General features: G+C 46.1%; 1 protein-coding gene across 5 annotated transcripts in view; it reads left to right on the top strand.

The window, feature by feature from the left end:
- Window positions 1-2,457: 2,457 nt before the first annotated feature.
- SEMA4D (semaphorin 4D) overlaps window positions 2,458-14,027 on the top strand; it is a 143,823-nt gene continuing 132,253 nt past the window's right edge. The window contains exon 1 of one of the 5 annotated variants that reach the window (XM_073575333.1): window positions 2,458-2,649. The gene's annotated coding sequence lies outside the window, so the exon portion shown is untranslated. Of the gene's footprint in view, window positions 2,650-2,693; window positions 2,775-2,951; window positions 3,192-3,756; window positions 3,841-14,027 lie in introns of those variants that run through there. The other 4 variants (XM_073575329.1, XM_073575331.1, XM_073575330.1 and 1 more) reach the window with 4 other exon arrangements.

Genomic DNA, 14,027 nt, shown 5'->3' with positions numbered 1-14,027 from the left:
GCTTCAATCTCTGTGCAGATATACGCGTTTCTAACATTCAATGCGACACCCCCTCCTCGTTTATCAAGTCTGTTTCTTGCAAATAAGTTGTATCCTTCTAGTCTTGTATTCCAATCATGTGTATTGTCCCACCAAGTTTCAGTAATTCCAATGACCTCCTATTTTGTTTTCTTGTGTTAGTAGTTCCAATTCTCCTTGTTTGTTGTTGCCCATGCTTTGTGCATTAGTATAGAAACATTTTAGTTTGTGATTGGTTTCTCTTTCTCCAATATTTTTATTAATTAGATTCTTTTGTCTTTGTTCTTCCTTTCCACTTCTAATAGCAGAGTTCTCAATAGCATTTGTCAGGTGTATGGCTTTTTCTTGCCTTTTCCCACATTGGTCTAGTTTAAAGCTCTCCTTACAAGTGTAGCAAGGCGACTTCCAAATACATGTTTTCCAGTCTTCGTACGGTGCACCCCATCTCTAGCAAGTAGTCCATCGTATAGGTAATTCACTCTGTGATCCAGAAATCCAAATCTTTGCTGACGGCACCATCGATGTAGCCAGTTGTTCACCTGCAGAATCTTATTCCACCTCCTTGTTCCATGGCCATCCACTGGAAGGATAGAAAAGAAGACCACCTGTGATCCCAGTTCTTTCTTAGCTAAGTTTTCAAAGTCTCTGCAGATGGTTTCCAGGTCATTTCTTGCTGTGTCATTTGTCCCCACATGTATTAGCAGGAACGGGTAGTCATCTGTAGGTCTGAAGAGTCCTGATATCCTGTCAGACACATCTTTAATTTTTGCACGGGAAGACAGCACGTTTCTCTTGAAGTTATATCCGGTCTGCAGATAGCGGCCTCTGTTCCTCTCAACAGGGAATCCCCCATGACCACCACTCTCCGTTTCTTCTTCACATTTTTCTTTCTCCATCCAGGACGACTCAGAGGGCGTACAAGGTTAGAACGCAATGTGAAAGCACTTTAGGTCCCCGTCAGGACAAATGTCCGAAATACCCCCAAAATAAGGTCCGGATGCATGCGCTGATGGGGCCATAGACTGTATTGATGAAAGCAGAGAGAACGTGCGCTCTGCCGTGCGTCATTTTTGAGAGTGTAGGCCTACAGGAGGTGGACACTCAGATGTACAGTAGTAGTGTGCCCGAGTGTCCCGACTCCTGTAGACGTACATTCCCGAAAACGATGTACGGTAGAGCAGATGTTCTCTCTGTTGTCACCACTAGGCCATGTTCACACATTCAGTATTTTGTCTAAGAATTTGTAATCCAAAACCAGGAGTGGGTGATAAATACAGAGGTGGTGACGTGTTTCTATTATACTTTTCCACTGACTGTACCACTCCTGGTTTTTCTTCTAAACACTGTGGTAAAATATTCTCCAAATACTGAACGTGTGACTGTGGCCTTACAATCTATGGCCCAGCCAGCGCATGCGTTGCCCCGTTTGGCGGGGGATTTCGGACTCATGACCCGAGGGGGAAGCAGAACGCAATACGAAAGCACCATTAGAGTATGTGCACATATTTTTATTTACTATAGATTTTTCAGCCACAAAAAGTGTTGGCAGGAAAAAGGCTGCATAAAATACATACTTTTTTGTACTTAATTTTGGTCAGTCATTTAAATTGATGAAAAATGCTGCGAAAACACTGAAAGAGTTGACATGTCCTGCGGTTTTACACCTCATAATGGATGAGGTGTGAAACCGCAGCGTTTCTGGACAAAAGAATTGACATGCTGCGGATTGTAAACCGCGGAAAAATCCGCAGCATGTGCACAGCGTTTTCCAGTTTACTATTGAAAACAATGGTACTGTACAACGCACCTAAATCTGCTGCGGACCCGCAGAGCCTGAAACGCTGCGGATCCGCAGCAGAATCCGCACCGTGTGCACACATCCTAACTTGTTCCATCTAGACACAAACCGAACTGAACTGCCCCAAGTCTGCTCCGGATTCGCTCTGGATCAAGCTTGGAACTGATCTGTTTTCCAAATGAATTTCAGCTCTCTGTTCCCAAAACAACAAAGCCGAGAACAAAGGAGCGAGCAGCCCCCGGCCGTGATCACACCGCAGACAAAGCCGCAGAAACCGCTGCAGGAAAAGCAGGTTTTTGTTTTATTCCCCCCTTTCTAAGACTTCTTTGCAGATTGAGTGGGCTGTAGAGAAGTGACAGGGGCTGATATTTCCCCACCAGGCCTTCTTCAAATGAACAGCAAAGTGGATATCCCATAGACATGAACAGGGAGTTTTCCAAACGTTTTTGAAAGCAGATTTTGGGGCGGATTCTCGATCCCTTTTCTGAGGAGTGGACCTCCCTTCAGCAGAACAGTTGTCACACAGCAAAGATGTCCAATAGCAACCAATGAGATTTCAGCTCTCATTTACCAGAAGCTAGTTAAAAGATAAAAGCGGCGAGCTGATTGGTTGCTGCCAGCAGTGATTACAGAGATGAGCTCTGCGATCCCGCGGGACGGCATTCCAGCCGTGGAAGCGGAGAGTATAGGACGGTGGAGGTTCCCTCCTCCTCCCATTACCTCCCTCCCCCTCCTCCGTGTGACAGCCCCCTCCTTCCCCAGTGCTGCTGGTGATGAGCTCTGCGCCCGGTCACTCCGCCATACTGCAGCGGGGACCGCCTGTACCACAGCAGGTAAGAGGCTCGTGTGCCGCCGCCTCCGCCGTTACTGTGCGTGTCTGCGGTGTGACGGGCGGATTGCTCCTGCAGGTGGCTGATAACGCCGGCAGTCACGTGACCGGACAGGTTCCGCTCCTGAGGTAATTAGCGCCCACCGTTTATGTGTGAGGGAGCCGTGTGCAGAGCGCCATTTACCGTGCGAGTAGGAGCCGGGGGCTGATAGCAGAGGACACTAGCGTACACTTTCCACATAGTGGGTGGCTCTCGTGTGTTACACGCGCGTGGAGCATTGTTCTGGCGACCCTCCCTTCATTTTAAACGAGCCAGTGTGGCCACAGGGCTCCCACCTGATAAAGAAGCTGTGGCCGCCCCCTCCCTGCTGCCCATTGTGATGTGGTGCCCCCTCCCCACCACACAGGGCACTGGGGAAAGTTGGGAGCAGCCGGTGCTCGGGTGGCTGTCCTTCTACATGCCCCCAGTTGTGGTGGCAGGATGGGTGATCATTGACTGCCCTGGCCACTAATGGCGTGCAGCAGAGTGGTCCTGGGCTACCTAAGGTAAGGGCCGGCCCTGACCAGAACTATTACTGTCCATGATCCAGCTTCAGTCATCTGAATAGCCAACGTGCCCCTCATCGTGGAGGATTGGACTGGTGGCCCACTACACTAATTGCAAAAATGCATGACAATCGTGTCAAAAACGCGTGTCAAAAATCGCATGCGTTTTCCCTGGCAAGGGCATGCGTTTCTGCTCAGGAAAAAAACGCTTGAAAAACGCTACGTTGGCACATAGCCTGAAGCTTCTTTTTTCTGTTATGCCGGCAGTAAAGGGTTCTCGGGACATATAATATTGGTGCCCTAAGGTTAGGTCATCAATCAACAGCACCAATCAGCTGATTCATTGTTTACATCTCCTGCTTTCTATTGGGGCAGGTATTGGGCCCCTAATCACCTATTATGTCAGGGTGATAGGTCATTGATGTATGTCCAATCATCCTGACATGATATCAGGTGATTAGGGGTCCCATACCCGCCCCAATCCATTGTTAGCTCTGGTGGTGGTGTCGGACCCTCACCAATGTGATATCGATGGCTGGTATTATATATATAATATATAGTATTACATACCAGAAGAACAGCTTTAATATTTCCTTATGTCCTTTCTAGTGGTTTTAGCAGTTGGGGGGTGTCCTAATTGGCGTTTTAGGTGAGTACTAATTTGGAATTGTATCTAGTTAAGGAACCTCGATTACAACCCCTGACACGTCTGTTTTATGTCCCATGTGTATTCTCTGGAAATATGGTAACAATTCTGGGGCATCTTTCCTCCTAACTCCATGTTTTGCTGTTCCTTTGTTATTCCTCCCCGAAATGTGTGAATTGTTGTCAGTGTATGTCCCTACATCTGATACTGTCATCACTGATTGGACAGTGTCACTGTGCAGGGATACACCTCCAAATAGAAATACCACGTTGTCAATTTATTCACAAATCTCCAGGAGTGATAACAGAAGAACAGCACAACCCAGAGTTATAGAAAGCAACACTTTATTTAGGGCGTTTTCAGGGCTAGGATTGACCACACGTCAAATCCAAAGTGGTCTATAGTAAAGTTGAGTTATAACCTACCATAATATCAATCACATGCTGGTTTTTTTTTTTTTTTTTTTTTTTTTTTGTGGATTCACATAGAAATTAACTTGTTGAGCTATAGATATGTTTATCTCTATCTATTGCACCATGTCAGATGGGGACCCATGTGGTTTTTGGTAAATGTCTGCAAAAAAATCTCACATTAAAAATTCTTGAATTAGTGTGGAAAATATGTACAGATGTTAAAGGGAACCTGTCAGCAGGATTGTGCGCAGTAACATACATACTGCGAAGGTGATCACTGTATCAACTATCGGCGATCTGATGTCTGAGGGAATAGTGACCTGTCAGAAGCCATACTGGTGAATACCTAAGCAGAGCGCCACATGAAGACCCCCCCACAGGCCGCCCCCGGGCACGAGCATATTAATAACTCATAACTGAAAATAAAGCTTAAACAACAAACACAGGACGGATTTCATCAACAAAGGTATCATTGTAATCAGTATAACCGCGCCAGCCTGACACTGTCTGTAGGTTACTCAGCACAATCCTGCTGACAGGTTCCTCTTAAATGAGAAATGCTGCAGATTTCAGATCTAGGTGTAAGATTCATACAAAATGTCCTTTCCTAAGCGATCACGCACCCAGACAGACTCTTAAATGGAATCTGTCATCCTTTTGAGCTTTTTGAGTTATTAATATGTGCATACAGGTTATATACAGGTGAAATTAGTCATATCTGTATGCATCCTTGATGATGCCTTTTTTTTTTAGAACAAATCATCTTTCATAGCTTTGATCTTCCAGGTTATGGGGCGTAGGCTTCCCAGAAGATATGACTGTCTCCAGTCTTTATTATGTAAGACTTTTCCTCCTCTTCTCTTCAGACGTCCCTTTGACGTCATGTGCGCGGCCGGAGATCCCGTGCTTGCGCATTTTGTCTGCCGTTGCTGCTCTGCACTGTTGGGAATTCATCTCCACTGCGCTGGAGATCACTGAGCACCTAATCTTTCATAATGAAGAATGAGGCTGTCTTATCTTCCTGGCAGCGTACGCTCCCATAGCCTGGAAGATCGAAGATAAAAAAATGACTTTTAGGCTGAGTTCACACGTAGCGCTTTTTTTTGCGTTTTCGCTGCGTTTTTAAACGTGCGATTTTGCCGCAAAAGCGCAACAAAAAAGCATCCATCCCATGGCATTCCTCACATGCTGTGCTAATACTGCGTATTTTTTCGCTGAGGAATTGCACTTGGATGTAATGCGTGTGCAGTCCCATTTTTCACAGACTCATGCAAATTGTGCATATTGTTTTTTTTTTTTTTTTTTCTCAGACAGACTTTGTACAAGGAAACCATTATACACTGCTCAAAAAAATAAAGGGAACTCTTAAACACAATATAACTCCAAGTAAATCAAACTTCTGTGAAATCAAACTGTCCACTTAGGAAGCAACACTGATTGACAATCAATTTCACATGCTGTTGTGCAAATGGAATAGACAACAGATGGAAATTATTGGCAATGATCAAGACACCCTCAGTAAAGGAGTGGTTCTGCAGGTGGGGACCACAGGTCACATCTCAGTACCAATGCTTTCTGGCTGATGTTTTGATGATTTTTGAATGTTGGTTGTACTCGTGGTAGCATGAGACGGACTCTACAACCCACACAAGTGGCTCAGGTAGTGCAGCTCATTCAGGATGGCACATCAATGCGAGCTGTGGCAAGAAGGTTTGCTGTGTATGTCAGCGTAGTGTCCAGAGGTTGGAGGTGCTATCAGGAGACAGGCCAGTACACCAGGAGACGTGGAGGTGGCCATAGGACGGCAACAACCCAGCAGCAGGTCCGCCTTAGGGTATGTGCACACGTTGTGGATTACCGTGCAGATTTTTCCGCGCGTATTTGGCTAAATCTGCAGGTAAATCAGCAGGTCAAGTAACCTGCGTTTTACTTGCGGAATTAGTTCAGATTATATGCAGATTTTGATTTTCATCAGATTGTGCGGATTTCCCCTGCGTTTTGACACCTGCGGATTTCTATAATGGAGCAGGTGTCAAAACGCTGCGGATCCGCACAAAGAATCGACATGCTGCGGATTTAAATCCGCAGAAAATCCGCCCAGAAAAATCTGCAGCATGTGTACAGCGTTTTTCATTTCTCATAGACTTTAATGGTACTGTACAACGCAGCAGTTGTGGCGCAGGTCGCCGCACCGTCAAAAAGACGCATGCGGAGGCATCTGCATTCATCGGCACGGCCTGCATACTTAATGATAAAGATAGTGTGATGTCCGTCTGCAAGTCTGGGCTGCAGTAAGACAGCACCCCGAGCAACCCCGATACCCTTTACCCCTGTACCGGGATCTGGATTTACAGCAGAGCCCAGGAGGTAGCTGTCTGAATAAGAGCAGCGGACCAGAGCAGGACAGTCGCCAGAAAGGGGTTAAAAACGGGACCAAAAGCGTAGTCAGGAATCCAAATCTAAACCAGGCGGGCAGCAGAGGTACAAAAACGGCAGACAGTAGCAGAGTCAAATCCAGGCCAAAGTCGGTCATAAACCGGGAGGGAGGCAGAGGTACAAAATCGTTAGGCAGTTGCAACGTCAAAAACAAGGCCAAGGTCAGAGTCGTAAATCAGGTGGGCGGCAGAGGTACAAAATTGTCAGGCAGGAGCAGAGTCAGAAATCCAGGCAAAGGTCAGAATCAAAGGTAGCAAATAACAAACTAGTACACTGGGGAAACCAAGACTATATCTGGTGGCCTGCAAGACAGGCCCCAAGGTATTTGAAGGATCAGGCTATCCCTCACAGGTTCACAGTCTGATGATGTCATTTGGACTGCCACCAGGACCAGGCCAGATGGTGATGCACCAACCCTTTCATGACTGACAGAGGAGCGGAGCCTGCGCCCACCAGATGCCTGCGCAGGAGCCCCTTCTCTGTCACCACCACCCACGGGGAAACCACGGCGCGTCCTAGTGGCCGAGGCAGGAACAGCCGTCCCCGAGTCTGACGGTGATGTGACCACCCGAAACCTCCCAGTGGTTGAGACCGGAACAGCAGTCCCTGTATCTGACAGCGACGTGACAGTTCGGCGCTTCCCAGTGGCCGAGGCAGGAACAGCAGTCCCTGTGTCTGACGGCGACGTGACAGTACCCCCCCTTCTAAGAGGGGCCTCCGGACCCTTAAAACCTGGTTTGTTAGGGTGAAGGAGGTGAAATTTTCTGATCAACCCCTTGGCATGAATGTCACCAGCAGGGACCCAGGACCTCTCCTCGGGACCGTAGCCCTTCCAGTGCACCAGATACTGCACGGACCCTCTCACTAAGCAAGAGTCAAGGATACCCTGGACTTCGTATTCCAAGGCACCCCCAACCAAAACTGGAGGAGGAGGGGACCGGACAGGACGAATTGGGGAGCGGTACAATTTGAGGAAAGACTTGTGGAAAACATTTGGCAGTTTGAATGTCTGAGGGAGTTTTAGACGAAAAGCTACTGGGTTAATCGTCTCAATAATTTCGTACGGACCAATGAACCCTGGGACCCAGTTTGGCAGACAGCACTTTAAGCCTAATATTCCTGGTAGAAAGCCAGACATTGTCTCAAACTCCCAGGTGCGGCCCTTTGGATCGCCGTCTGTTAGCAGCCGAAGCTTGTCTAACCTGAGCCCCTTTCAAGTTTGTGTTCACTTCTGCCTAAATCGTCTTTAACTGATGTATAGATCTTTCTACCCCAGGGAGCTCTGACATCTTAGCAGAGAATGAGCCAAAGCGTGGGTGCAGCCCAAGATTGCAGAAGAAAGGGGTAGTCTTGATGGACTCCTTGTACTGATTATTCAGGGCGAACTCTGCTAACGGCAGATGTACCACCCAATTGGACTGATGCTCAGACACATAACGGAGATATTGTTCCAGAGCTTGGTTGGCGCGCTCGGTTTGACCATTGGTTTCAGTGTGGTAAGCAGAGGAGAAGGACAATTCAATGCCAATGCGTTTGCAGAACGCCCTCCAAAGTTTCGAAACGAACTGGGTACCCCTGTTGGACACAATATTCACAGGAGCGCCATGCAGTCGTACAACATGAATAATGAACAGTTTACTTAGGGTTTCGGAATTAGGTAGTCCAGACAGAGGAACAAAATGACACTTACTGAACCTATCCACCACCACCCAGATACACGTCTTCCCTTCTGAGGGCGGGAGGTCAGTAATAAAGTCCATGGAGATGTGGGTCCGTGGACCCTCGGGGGTAGGCAAGGACTGGAGGCAGCCGGCAGGGCGATTATGGGGAGACTTAGCACGAGCACAGATTTCACAAGCCAGTACATAGTCCTTACAATCCATTATTACAGTTGGCCACTAAAAATTCCTAGTCACCAGTCTGATGGTATTATTTATACCTGCATGCCCTGCAAGGACGGAATCATGCGATTCCTTCAGAGCTTGCAGGCGGAATGTGGCTGGAACAAACAATTTTTGGGGAGGCATAGTGTCAGGGGCTTGTTTTTGGGATCTTCGGATTTCCTCCAGAAGATGCAAGGACACAGCCGAAACAACAATCCCGTTGGCCAGTATTGGAGCTGGTTCAGAGTCCTTGGCCTTTGTGGGGCAAAAACTTCGAGAGAGGGCATCAGCTCTTACATTTTTAGTACCTGGTCGAAAAGTGATCACAAAATCAAATCTTGAGAAGAACAGGGCCCACCTTGCCTGTCTAGGATTCAGTCTTTTTGATGATTCCAAGTAGGTCAGGTTCTTGTGATCCGTGATCACGGTGATCTTATGTTTCGCACCTTCGAGGAAGTGGCGCCATTCCTCAAAGGCCCATTTTATTGCCAACAGTTCCCGATTCCCTATATCATGATTCCTCTCAGTGGAAAAGGATTTTCGGGAAAAGAAGGCACATGGACGAAGTTGAGTGAAGGATGCCGTGCCTTGTGATAGCACTGCTCCTACTCCAACCTCTACAACAAAGGGGCGGTCTAGATCAGGCTGACTCAATATTGGGTTAGACGCAAAACATTCTTTTAAAACAGAAAATGCCTGAAGTGCCTCAGGCTTCCAATTAACCACATCCGCCCCTTTCCGGGTCAAATCCGTGAGTGGTTTAGCGATCTCCGAAAAACCTTTGATAAATTTGCGATAATAGTTCGTGAACCCTAAGAATCGCTGCAGTGCTTTAAGAGACTTGGGTTGTACCCATTCCTTAATGGGTTGGATCTTGGCAGGATCCATGTGAAACCCTTTAGCTGAGACCATGTATCCTAGAAACCACCTCCTCAGCCATAAAAACGCATTTCTCTAATTTGGCAAATAGAGAATGTTCTCTAAGCCTCTGGAGAACAGAACAGACATGTTGGACTTGCGTCATAAGATCAGCAGAGTGGATCAGGATATCGTCCAAATAAACGACTACATATACTCCACAGATATCTCTGAAGATATCGTTAACAAAATTTTGAAACATGGCAGGTGCGTTACTGAGCCCGAACGGCATTACGAGGTACTCAAAGTGGCCAAGGGGTGTGTTAAACGCGGTTTTCCACTCATCTCCCTTTCTTATACGGACAAGATTATATGCTCCACGGAGGTCAAGCTTAGTAAACCAGGCTCCCAACAGCTGATTAAAAAGATCAGGGATGAGTGGAAGCGGATACTGTTTTTTTACAGTGATTGCGTTTAACTCACTGTAGTCAATGCAAGGTCTGAGACCACCATCTTTTCCACAAAAAAGAACCCAGCTCCAACAGGTGAGGTGGATGGTCTAATAAACCCCTTATGTAAACTGTCTATGTAGTCTTTCATGGCCTGACGTTCTGTACCAGAGAGATTAAATATTCTCCCCTTTGGGAGACGAGAATCTGGTATCAAGTCTATGGGGCAATCGTACTCTCTGTGAGGGGGTAATTTCTCTGATTCCACTATGGAAAAAACATCCTCATAATCTCTAAATGCATACAGTACAAAGGGAGCTTTGATTTTAACTTGGTTCACCGATAGCCGTATACAGTTGTCCTGACACTGTGGGCTCCAGCACACAATATCACCAAGGTGCCAGTCTATGACCGGATTATGTGTACGCAACCATGGCATACCCAAAATAACTGCAGCTGATAAATTATCAATCACAAAAAATGACATGTTCAGTATGTAATGTCCCCACTGACATTGCAATTTCTGCAATAACAAACTCCACTCCACCCTGGACAACAGATGTGCCATTAATCGCAGTGGTTTTAATAGGGGCATTAAGCCTTAGCAGTGGTACACAAATCCATGAAGTTTCCCTCAGAACCACTTTCCACATAAACCTCCAAACAGAGATTTTTTAAGGTATGACAGAGAGATGGGTAAAAAAAACGTGAGCCGTATCTGCGGGCAATACCTGAGCCACTGGGCAGGCATGACCAGAACTGCCCAGGGGCTGATGTCCCAGGAGTGAAGATTTCTGTTGTCCAGCGTTTTCCCTGAAGTCTCCAGACTGCAGCATGCTTGTGTAGGAGGATGGGAGTGTTCCTCCATGCTGTGCAATGAAGCAGATAGCGGGTGCTTTTAGCCAAATAATCAACTCAGGCAGAGGGGGGGGGGGGGAAGTTCAGGGATAATGCTTTTATACATATGCGATATATAAACTATTTTTTGGGCCAGATATAATGTGACGTCCTTCTGCGAGTCTAGGCTGCAGTACGACAGCACCCCGATACCCTTTACCCCTGTACCGGGATCTGGATTTACAGCAGAGCCCAGGAGGTAGCTGTCTGAATAAGAGCAGCGGACCAGAGCAGGACAGTCGCCAGAAAGGGGTTAAAAACGGGACCAAAAGCGTAGTCAGAAATCCAAATCTAAACCAGGCGGGCAGCAGAGGTACAAAAACGGCAGACAGTAGCAGAGTCAAATCCAAGCCAAAGTCAGTCATAAACCGGGAGGGAGGCAGAGGTATAAAATTGTTAAGAAGTCGCAACGTCAAAAACCAGGCCAAGGTCAGAGTCGTAAACCAGGTGGGCGGCAGAGGTACACAATTGTCAGGCAGGAGCAGAGTCAGAAATCCAGGCAAAGGTCAGAATCAAAGGTAGCAAATAACAAACTAGTACACTGGGGAAACCAAGACTATATCTGGTGGCCTGCAAGACAGGTCCCAAGGTATTTGAAGGATCAGGCTATCCCTCACAGGTTCAGTCTGATGATGTCATGTGGACTGCCACCAGGACCAGGCCAGATGGTGATGCACCAACCCTTTCATGACTGACAGAGGAGCGGAGCCTGCGCCCACCAGATGCCTGCGCAGGAGCCCCTTCTCTGTCACCACCACCCACGGGGGAAACCACGGCGCGTCCTAGTGGCCGAGGTAGGAACATCCGTCCCCGAGTCTGACGGTGATGTGACCGCCCGGAACCTCCCAGTGGTTGAGACCGGGCGACGTGACAGATGGGGTACGCATGCTGACAGAGGCGGAGCTGACCGGAGGAAGTGCGGCCGGGGGCGGAGCTTCACGGAGGAAGCCCGCAGCCCTCTGCACCTCGGCCATACGCTAGTATGAAACTAGCCTTAAGGGCATAAGAATTAAAAGTTTAAAAATTGTTTAATTTTGGCCAAATTTAATTTTTTTCCACAAATTACTGCAAGTCATATCGAATAAATTTTACCATATGAAGTAGAATATGTCACGAAAAAACACTCTTACTCATTGAGATCCATTGAAGCGTTCCAGAGTTATTACCTCATAAAATGACAGTGGTCAGAATTGTGAAATTTGGCTTTGTCATTAAGGTCAAAATTGGCTTGGTCATTAAGGGGTTAAAACAATGTTTTACCTCCAAAGAAAGAATCAGCTGTGATCCTCTGCTGTCCTGTCTGTATACTCTTTTGCTTCCTCCCCTGCCTAGGAGCTGTAGTGTGATCAGACCATGTTCCTGTACGGTCAGACTCAGTCATTACACAGTACACAGCAGGGGCCCATTTATAAGATTATCTCAGCACAGAAACATTTTATTTAAACATATCCAGTTGTGAAACTTATTTTTATTCAAAGATCTATTGATTAAAATGTTGATTAAAATTAACTTAGTTGGAAAACCCCTTTAACATACAACATTCAAAGGGCAAATTTGGGGACAGATTTGAGTCTCCTCTGACCTATTAAAAGATTTCATGACTTGGGATAGATACTAAAGCTTTTAGGAACTACTTTACTTGTCACTGCTCCTTTGAGATGAAATCCACAAAATGTCTTAGCATGTTGATGACATTGCTCTGGAGCATCTCATGCCAGTTTTCTAGCTGGCACAGTACTAAACAGCCACACTGTACATATGCTGGTTAGTGGGGAAAATATTTACTGTAATCTTGTCTGATTGTTAAATACTGTGGGCAGATTAACCATTTTCCCAGTATATGTCTTGCGATTATTTCCAGATTAATTTTTTGTGCTTTCCTAGTGAAATGAGGTTGGCACTAAGATTTAATAGCTGTTGTGCACCTGTTCGATGTCCTATAGAGTTCAGCATTTTGGGCCTCTGCCATTGTAAACTTGTCAGGACTGTTTGTCCTGGGTGACTCCCATTATATCGTTCAGAATGCATTGGCTTTGCTCTGGTTGTAATTTAACTCCAAAAATGGGACAAATGCTCACATTCTCCTCGTGTCACGTGCATTTCAATCGTAGCATGGATCAGTGCCATATATTATAAAGATAAATATATAGTGATTGGCACTGTGGAATGAGATCTTCAGCCAGCAATTTGTACTGTGGATCTCACTCTTTGAGGTGCTGTACTAGATGCCCCTTAGCATACAAGGATATATTTTTCCTTAGAGCACTGCACTTTTTTGTTTTTTTGTTTTTTTTGTGAGGGTTTTAGAAATCTAGGCAAGCACTGAAGAATATACAGACTTCATATAACCTTAGAGGGATTGTCCTTAATAACATTTCTTACCCCCCCCCCCCCCCCCACCTCAAGGGTTGCAGCTATAGAAAATATCAAACTCTGTTCCCTGATACAGCACTGCTTCGTTAATGGCGTCACAACTACAGTGCACGTGACACACTGGGCTTAATGGTTTGTGAAGTATTTGGCTGCAGCAGTCATATGCACCGTAGTCTTGACATCATTTAGGCAGTGCAGGACCTAAGGTGGTACACCAGAATTTTATTTTTTCCCACAGCTGTATCCCTTTACCAAAAAACCCCAACACAGCACAACCCATTTTAAGGTCATTTTTTTCAGAGAACAATTACCATACTTCCTCACATATTAGTTACAGTACATTCTTTTCCCTTGTGTCCACACAGTGATATTTTGTTGCTCTTGAGTGCTTGTGCGCAGAATGATGCTGGATCTGAGAAGTAGTTCTATCCCTGTCTGTACAGCCACATGCTGAATTTGTATAGCACTCTTGACACATGCGGATTATTCTGGGTGATTTTCAGCTCTAGCAGAGTGGCTAGGGAGATAATTATCATGAATTTCAAGTCATGCTGTGCAAAGATGTGGCACCACAGGTGCAAAATACACAGGGAACTGTCATAGTAACCTTGGTTAGAGGCTCAGAACTTGTCTGTGTTTTCTGAAGTAATACCGACCAAGTGCTATCAGCAAGTGCACACAGGAATCGGTGATGTCACCAAGTCTATCTTTCTGCATTTGTGAATTTTATATTTTCATGCAATGTCTTTACTCTTGTACTTCAGAGATCCAACATTCTTGCATATGTTGTGTATATTTAACATGAATACAGAAATACACAAGGTAGCGGTATGTTCACACTGCGTTCTTTGTAAATGGATTTTGAAGCTGGCCCGAATCGA

This window comes from Dendrobates tinctorius, unplaced genomic scaffold (assembly GCF_039654945.1).
Source record: "Dendrobates tinctorius isolate UK_male_01 unplaced genomic scaffold, ASM3965494v1 ptg000044l, whole genome shotgun sequence".
Taxonomy (NCBI): Eukaryota; Metazoa; Chordata; class Amphibia; order Anura; family Dendrobatidae; genus Dendrobates; species Dendrobates tinctorius.
The sequence above is the reverse complement of the archived record's forward strand: the minus strand, read 5'-3'. Positions and strand labels throughout refer to the sequence as shown.